Below are 6,333 nucleotides of genomic sequence, written 5' to 3'. Positions count from 1 at the left end.
AGAGTCCATGAGCTAGTGACATATGGGAAATACAATCCTACCAGGAGGGGCAAAGTTTCCCAAACCTCAAAATTCCTATAAATACACCCCTCACCACACCCACAATTCAGTTTTACAAACTTTGCCTCCTATGGAGGTGGTAAAGTAAGATTGTGCTAAGATTTCTACGTTGATATGCGCTTCTCAGCATTTTGAATCCTGATTCCTCTCAGAGTACAGTGAATGTCAGAGGGATGTGAAGGGAGTATCACCTATTGAATGCAATGGTTTTCCTCACTGGAGATCTATTTCATAGGTTCTCTGTTATCGGTCGTACAGATTCATCTCCTACCTCCCTTTTCAGATTGACGATATACTCTCATATTCCATTACCTCTACTGATAACCGTTTCAGTACTGGTTTGGCTATCTGCTATATGTGGATGGGTGTCTTTTGGTAAGTATGTTTTTCATTACTTAAGACACTCTCAGCTATGGTTTGGCACTTTATGTATTTATATAAAGTTCTAAATATATGTATTGTACTTATATTTGCCATGAGTCAGGTTTATGTATATTTCCTTTTGCAGACTGTCAGTTTCATATCTGGGAAATGCATTTTTTAGGGAAAAAAAAATCTTACCTGGGGTATAGTCTTTTTTCAATTGACTGTTCTTTTTAAATCGCGGGCAAAATTAGGCTTGCAACGGCGCAAAATGCCAAAGTATATTGCGTCATTTTTAGCGCAAGATTTTTTTGGCGCGAAGTTACGTTCGATGATGCAAATTCAAAATTTCCAGCGTCTTAGTCGACGCTGAGTCCTTTCACAAGGTTGCGTCTTTGATAACGCGAGTGTGTCATTTCCGGATGTTGTTAGCAGCAAAAAAAAAATTCTGTTTGTGTTGTGCGTCATACTTGGCGCCAAATATTTTCATTATTTAAAACCCCATTCCTATATGCCTCTTGCCTTTTTTCTCTATCAGAGGGCTATGCTGTGTTTTTACCATTCCTGAAACTTCCATATAAGGAAATTGTTAATTTTGCTTTTTATGTTGTTTTTTCTCTTACATTTGCAAGATGTCTCAATCTGATCCTGTCTCAGAAATCACTGTTGGAACTCTGCTGCATGATAACAGTTCTACGAAAGCTAAGTGCATTTGTTGTAAACTTGTGGATATTATTTCTCCAGCTGTGGTTTGTAATAGTTGTCATGATAAGCTTTTACATGCAGAGAATCCTTCCTCAGATATTGACACTGACAAATCTGCTTATTTATTTAAAATGGAGTATATTCATTCTTTGTTAAAAGAAGTGTTAATTACATTGGATATTCAGGAAACTAGTCCTCTTGTTATTAAGACTAGTAAACGTTTAAATTCTGTTTATAAACCTCCTGTGGATAGATAGCTCAGCATGCTAAGGCACTGTGGCTGAGCTCTGTAGCAACCCAAGGGTTGCAGGTTCAATTCCGGCGAGGTCCACTCAGCCTTTCATCCTTCCAAGGTCGATAAAATGAGCAGCACCTTGAGACCCTTACGGGTGATTAGCCGCGCTTTACAAGTACCCAATACGTACTTACATACATACTCCAGAGGTTTTTCCAGTTCCTGATGCTATTTCTGATATGATTTCTAAGGGATGGAATAGGCCTTGTACTTCTTTTATTCCTTCTTCAAGGTTTAAAAAATTGTATCCTTTGCCAGCAGTTACATTGGAGTTTTTAGAAAAGATCCCCAATCTTGATGGGGCTATCTCTACTCTTGCTAAACGTACTGCTATTCCTATTGAAGATAGTACTTCTTTTAAAGATCCTGTTTATAAACCTCCTGTGGATAGATAGCTCAGCATGCTAAGGCACTGTGGCTGAGCTCTGTAGCAACCCAAGGGTTGCAGGTTCAATCCCGGCGAGGTCCACTCAGCCTTTCATCCTTCCAAGGTCGATAAAATGAGCAGCACCTTGAGACCCTTACGGGTGATTAGCTGCGCTTTACAAGTACCCAATACGTACTTACATACATACTCCAGAGGTTTTTCCAGTTCCTGATGCTATTTCTGATATGATTTCTAAGGAATGGAATAGGCCTTGTACTTCTTTTATTCCTTCTTCAAGGTTTAAAAAATTGTATCCTTTGCCAGCAATTACATTGGAGTTTTTAGAAAAGATCCCCAATGTTGATGGGGCTATCTCTACTCTTGCTAAACGTACTGCTATTCCTATTGAAGATAGTACTTCTTTTAAAGATCCTTTAGATAGGAAACTTGAATCTTATCTATGGAAAGCCTATTTACATTCTGGTCATCTTCTCAGGCCTGCAATTTCTTTGGCTGATGTTGCTGCTGCATCAACTTTTTGGTTGGAAAATTTAGCGCAACAAGAAATGGATTCTGATTTGTCTAGCATTGTTCACTTTCTTCAACATGCTAATCATTTTATTTGTGATGCCATTTTTGATATCATCAAAATTGATGTTAAATCTATGTCTTTAGCTATTTTAGCTACAAGAGCTTTGTGGCTTAAATCTTGGAATGCTGACATGACTTCTAAGACTAGATTGCTATCTCTTTCTTTCCAAGGTAATAAGTTATTTGGTTCTCAGTTGGATTCGATTATTTCAACTGTCACTAGGGGTAAGGGAGTTTTTTTGCCTCAGGATAAAAGACCTAAGGGTAAATCTAAAGCTTCTAATAGTTTTTGTTCCTTTCGACAAATTAAGGAACAGAAGCATAATCCCTCCCCCAAGGAATCTGTTTCCAATAGGAAACCTTCTTCAAATTGGAATAAATCCAAGCCGTTTAAGAAACCAAAGCCAGCCCCCAAGTCCACATGAAGGTGCTTCCCTCATTCCAGCTCAGCTGGTAGGGGGCAAATTAAGATTTTCCAATGATGTTTGGACAAATTCTGTCCAAAATCAATAGATTCTGAGTATTGTCTCTCAAGGGTATCGAATAGGATTCAGAGTAAGACCTCCTGTGAGAAGATATTTTCTCTCACACATCCCAGCAAATCCAGTAAAGGCTCAGGCTTTCCTGAAGTGTGTTTCAAACCTGGAGCTTTCAGGGGTAATCATGCCAGTTCCGTTTCGGGAACAGGGTCTGGGGTTTTATTCAAATCTATTCATTGTCCCAAAGAAAGAAAATTCATTCAGACCAGTTCTGGATCTAACAATTTTGAATCGTTATGCAAGAGTAACAACTTTCAAAATGGTGACTATAAGGACTATTCTGCCTTTTGTTCAGCAAGGGCATTATATGTCCACAATAGACTTGCAGGATGCAAATCTTCATATTCTGATTCATCCAGATCATTATCAGTTCCTGAGATTCTCTTTTCTAGACAAACATTACCAATTTGTCGCTCTTTCATTTGGCCTAGCGACAGCTCCAATCATTTTTTCAACGGTTCTCTGTGCCCTACTCTCTGTAATCAGAGAACGGGGTATTGCGGTTTTTCCTTATTTGGACAATATCTTGGTACTAGCTCAGTCTTTACATTCTGCAGAATCTCACACAAATCAACTTGTGTTGTTTCTTCAAAGACATGGTTGGAGGATCAATTTACCAAAAAAATCCTTGATTCCTCAGACAAGGGTTACCTTTTTAGGTTTCCAGATAGATTCAGTGTCCATGACTCTGTCTCTAACAGACAAGAGACGATTAAAATTGGTTTCAGCTTGTCGGAACCTTCAGTCTCAATCATTCCCTTCAGTAGCTATGTGCATGGAAGTTTTAGGTCTCATGACTGCAGCATTGGACGCGATCCCCTTTGCTCGTTTCCATATGAAACCTCTCCAGCTTTGTATGCTGAATCAATAGTGCAGGGATTATACAAGGATATCACAATTAATATCCTTAAATCCCAATGTTCGACTATCTATGACTTGGTGGTTAGATCACCATCATATAGTTCTAGGGATCTCTTTTGTTCATCCATCCAAGACTGTGATCACAACAGATGCGAGTCTTTCAGGTTGGGGAGCTGTTTGGGGATCTCTGACAGCACAAGGGGTTTGGAAATCTCAAGAGGCGAGATTACCAAACAATGTTTTGGAACTCCGTGCAATTTTTAGGACTCTTCAGATTTGGCCTCTATTGAAGAGAGAACCATTCATTTGTTTTCAGACAGACAATATCACAACTGTGGCAAATGTCAATCATCAGGGTGGGACTCACAGTCTCCTAGCTATGAAAGAAGTATCTCGGATACTTTCTTGGGTGGAATCCAGCTCTTGTCAAATTTCTGCGGTACATATCCCATGTGTAGACAATTGGGAAGCTGATTATCTCAGCCGTCAGACTTTACATCCGGGGGAGTGGTCCCTCCATCCAGATGTGTTTTAAGATTGTTCATATGTGGTGTCTTCCAGAAATAGATCTGATGGCTTCTCATCTAAACAAGAAACTTCCCAGGTACCTGTCCAGGTCCAGGGATCTTCAGGCAAAAGCAGTGGATGCGTTGACACTTCCTTGGTGTTACCAACCTGCTTATATTTTCCCGCCTCTAGTTCTTCCAAGAGTGATCTCCAAAATCATCTTGGAAGAATCATTTGTGTTGCTGGTAGCTCCAGCATGGCCTCACAGGTTTTGGTATGCGGATCTGGTTCAGATGTCCAGTTGCCAACCTTGGCCACTACCATTAAGGCCAGACCTTCTGTCTCAAGGTCCGTTTTTCCATCAGGATCTGAAATCATTAAATTTGAAGGTATGGAAATTGAACGCCTAGTGCTTAGTCATAGAGGTTTCTCTGACTCAGTGATTAATACTATGTTACAGGCTCATAAATCTGTTTCTAGAAAGATTTATTATTGAGTTTGGAAGACTTATATTTCATGGTGTTCTTTTCATAAATTCTCCTGGCATTCTTTTAGAATTCCTAGAATTTTGCAGTTTATTCAGGATGGTTTAGATAAGGATTTGTCTGCAAGTTCCTTGAAGGGACAAATCTCTGCTCTTTCTGTCTTATTTCACAGAAAGATTGCTAAGCTTCCTGATATTCACTGTTTTGTACAGGCTTTGGTTCATATCAAGCCTGTCATTAAATCAATCTCTCCTCCTTGGAGTCTTAATTTGGTTTTGAAGGCTTTACAGGCTCCTCCATTTGAGCCTATGCCTTCTTTGAATATTAAACTACTTTCTTGGAAAGTGTTGTTCCTTTTGGCCATCTCTTCCGCTAGAACAGTTTCTGAATTATCTGCCCTTTCTTGTGAATCTCCTTTTCTGATTTTTCATCAGGATAAGACGATTTTGCGAGCTTCATTTAAATTCTTACCTAAGGTTGTGAATTCTAACAACATTAATAGAGAAATTGTTGTCCCTTCCTTGTGTCCTAATCCTAAGAGTTCTTTGGAGAGATCCTTACATTCTTTGGATGTGGTAAGAGCTTTGAAATATTATGTTGAAGCTACTAAAGATTTCAGGAAGACTTCTAGCCTATTTGTTATCTTCAGAAGGCTTCTGTCGTTTCCTTGGCATCGTGGCTAAAGCTTTTGATTCATCAAGCTTATTTGGAGTCGGGTCAAGCCCGCCTCAGAGAATTACAGCTTATTCTACTAGATCAGTCTCCACTTTGAGGGCTTTTAAGAATGAAACTTCAGTTGATCATATTTGTAAAGCAGCAATTTGGTCTTCTTTGCATACATTTACTAAATTCTACCGTTTTGATGTATTCGCTTCTTCGGAAGCAGTTTTTTGGTAGAAAAGTTCTTCAGGCAGCTGTATCAGTTTGATTCTTCTGCTTATATTTTAAGTTTTTCCTTTCATTCATGAGAATAAATTTATATTTTGGGTTGTGGATTAATTTTTTTTCAGTGAAAAATGGCTGTTTTTATTTTTATCCCTCCCTCTCTAGTGACTCTTGCGTGGAGTTCCACATCTTGGGTATTGCTATCCCATATGTCACTAGCTCATGGACTCTTGCCAATTACATGAAAGAAAACATAATTTATGTAAGAACTTACCTGATAAATTAATTTCTTTCATATTGGCAAGAGTCAATGAAGCCCACCCTTTTTATGGTGGTTATGATTTTTTTGTATAAAGTACAATTATTTCCAAATTCCTTTGTTGATGCTTTTTTCTCCTTTCTTTATCACCCCACTACTTGGCTATTTGTTAAACTGAATTGTGGGTGTGGTGAGGAGTGTATTTATAAGCATTTTTAGGTTTGTCACTTTGCCGCTCCTGTTAGGATTGTATATCGCAAACGTCACTAGCTTATGGACTCTTGCCAATATGAAAGAAATGAATTTATCAGGTAAGTTCTTACATAAATTATGTTTTCTCCTCCTTAGAATCCTAATCTGGTGTTAAGGGTATTGCAGGTTCTATTTGTTATCTTCAGAAGGCTTCTGTCGTTTCC

The sequence above is a fragment of the Bombina bombina genome, chromosome 6, assembly GCF_027579735.1.
Source record: "Bombina bombina isolate aBomBom1 chromosome 6, aBomBom1.pri, whole genome shotgun sequence".
NCBI lineage: Eukaryota > Metazoa > Chordata > Amphibia > Anura > Bombinatoridae > Bombina > Bombina bombina.
This window is presented reverse-complemented; position numbering follows the sequence as displayed.